Source organism: Salminus brasiliensis, chromosome 6, assembly GCF_030463535.1.
Source record: "Salminus brasiliensis chromosome 6, fSalBra1.hap2, whole genome shotgun sequence".
Classification (NCBI taxonomy): Eukaryota; Metazoa; Chordata; class Actinopteri; order Characiformes; family Bryconidae; genus Salminus; species Salminus brasiliensis.
This window is the reverse complement of record NC_132883.1, coordinates 2,564,036-2,566,988: the sequence shown is the minus strand read 5'-3', so window position 1 is coordinate 2,566,988 and position 2,953 is coordinate 2,564,036.

The window sequence follows — 2,953 nt, the reverse complement described above, 5'->3', positions numbered from 1 at the left end:
GGTTGTCAATGAGGGGTAAACAATAAGAAGAATGTTAGAAGAGGGTTAAAAGATACACACTTTTGTCCATCACTCACTATCAATCCCCAAGCTGGTCAGTGAGTTAGTCAGTGAACCAGCCAATGAGTCGGTCAGTCACTAAGCCAGTCAGTGGGTCAGTCAGTGAACCAGCCAATGAGTCAGTCCGTCTTTAAGCCAATCAGTGGGTCGGTCAGTGAACCAGCCAATGAGTCGGTCAGTCTTTAAGCCAGTCAGTAAGTTAGTGAGTGAACCAGCCAATGAGTCGGTCAGTCACTAAGCCAGTCAGTGGGTCAGTCAGTGAACCAGCCAATGAGTCAGTCCATCTTTAAGCCAGTCGGTAAGTTAGTGAGTGAACTAGCCAATGAGTCGGTCAGTCATTAAGTCAGTCAGTGAGTTAGTCAGTGAACCAGCTAATGAGTCAGTCAGTCACTAAGCCAGTCAGTGGGTCAGTCAGTGAACCAGCCAATGAGTCGGTCAGTCTTTAAGCTAGTCGGTAAGTTAGTGAGTGAACCAGCCAATGAGTCGGTCAGTCTTTAAGTCAGTCAGTGGGTCAGTCAGTGAACCAGCCAATGAGTCGGTCAGTCTTTAAGCCAGTCAGTAAGTTAGTGAGTGAACCAGCCAATGAGTCGGTCAGTCACTAAACCAGTCAGTGGGTCAGTCAGTGAACCAGCCAATGAGTCAGTCAGTCTTTAAGCCAGTCAGTGGGTCAGTCAGTGAACCAGCCAATGAGTCGGTCAGTCTTTAAGCCAGTCGGTAAGTTAGTGAGTGAACCAGCCAATGAGTCGGTCAGTCTTTAAGCCAGTCAGTGGGTCAGTCAGTGAACCAGCCAATGAGTCAGTCCGTCTTTAAGCCAGTCAGTGGGTCAGTCAGTGAACCAGCCAATGAGTCGGTCAGTCAGTGGGTCAGTCAGTGGGTCAGTCAGTGAACCAGCCAATGAGTCGGTCAGTCTTTAAGCCAGTCGGTAAGTTAGTGAGTGAACCAGCCAATGAGTCGGTCAGTCACTAAGCCAGTCAGTGGGTCAGTCAGTGAACCAGCTAATGAGTCAGTCTATCTTTAAGCCAGTCGGTAAGTTAGTGAGTGAACCAGCCAATGAGTCGGTCAGTCTTTAAGCCAGTCAGTGGGTCAGTCAGTGAACCAGCCAATGAGTCAGTCCGTCTTTAAGCCAGTCAGTGGGTCAGTCAGTGAACCAGCCAATGAGTCGGTCAGTCAGTGGGTCAGTCAGTGGGTCAGTCAGTGAACCAGCCAATGAGTCGGTCAGTCTTTAAGCCAGTCAGTAAGTTAGTGAGTGAACCAGCCAATGAGTCGGTCAGTCACTAAGCCAGTCAGTGGGTCAGTCAGTGAACCAGCCAATGAGTCAGTCCGTCTTTAAGCCAGTCAGTGGGTCAGTCAGTGAACCAGCCAATGAGTCGGTCAGTCTTTAAGTCAGTCGGTAAGTTAGTGAGTGAACCAGCCAATGAGTCGGTCAGTCATTAAGTCAGTCAGTGAGTCAGTCAGTGAACCAGCTAATGAGTCAGTCAGTCACTAAGCCAGTCAGTAGGTCAGTCAGTGAGCCAGTCAATGAGTCACCAATTAGGCACTGGGTTACTCAATGCCTCAGTTAGTCAATGAGTTAATGAATCAAACAGTCAATGAGTCAGTTGTTTACTGGGTAAGTCAATGCATCATCCAGTCAATGATTCGATCAATTAGTCAATGAGTTAGTCAGTCATTTAGTCACTGAGCCAGACAGTAAGTTAGTCAGTGAACCAGCCAATGAGTCACCAGTCAGGCATTGGGTTAGTCGGTGAGTTAGTGAGTCAATCAGTCACTGAGCCAGTCAGTAAGTTAGTCAATGAGTAAGTCGATAACTGGGTTAGTCAGCCAGTTATTGGGTTAGTCAGTGAGTCAGTCAGTCACTGGGTTATTCAGTGAGTCAGTTAGTCAATGATTTAGTGAGTCAGCCAATCACTATGCCAGTCAGTGAGTTAATCAATAAGTCAGTCATTGGGTTAGTCAGTGAGTCAGTCAGTCAGTCACTGGGTTATTCAGTGAGTCAGTCAGTCAGTCACTGGGTTAGTCAGTGAGTCAGTCCATCACTGGGTTAATCAATGAGTCAGTCAGTCACTGGGTTAGTCAGTGAGTCAGTCAGTCAGTCACTGGGTTAGTCAGTGAGTCAGTCAATCACTGGGTTAATCAATGAGTCAGTCAGTCACTGGGTTAGTCAGTGAGTCAGTCCATCACTGGGTTAATCAATGAGTCAGTCAGTCACTGGGTTAGTTAGTGAGTCAGTCAGTCAGTCACTGGGTTAGTCAGTGAGTCAGTCAGTCAATCACTGGGTTAGTCAGTGAGTCAGTCAGTCAGTCACTGGGTTAGTCAGTGAGTCAGTCAGTCAGTCACTGGGTTAGTCAGTGAGTCAGTCCATCACTGGGTTAATCAATGAGTCAGTCAGTCAGTCACTGGGTTAGTCAGTGAGTCAGTCAGTCAATCACTAACCAGTCAGTGAGTCAGTCAGTCAGTCACTGGGTTAGTCAGTGAGTCAGTCAGTCAGTCACTGGGTTAGTCAGTGAGTCAGTCAAACAGTAAAGCCACCTCAACACCTAGGGGTAGAGGAACTTCTGCAAGTCAATTATCTAGAAGCTTTCCTGTCCAAAGCTGCCGCCCTTAAATGAGTTAGTGAGTCAGACAGACTGTCAGGCAATGAGTCAGTCTGGCAGTGATTGCTGAGTGGTCCAGCAAGACGAATGTTGTGTGAACTATCCCCTCCTACCCTTACTGAGGGTCATCAGCAAGCAAAATAGCCCCACTCCACAATTAGGGCAGCACAGAAGCAGCCAATCACTGATTGCAGTAGATGAGCTCCAGACGATTCCCCAGCATCCCCATCATCCCCATCACACACCCACCTTTCCTGACCGGAATTCATCATTAGTCTCCCGGCTTCTGAAAAGGCAGC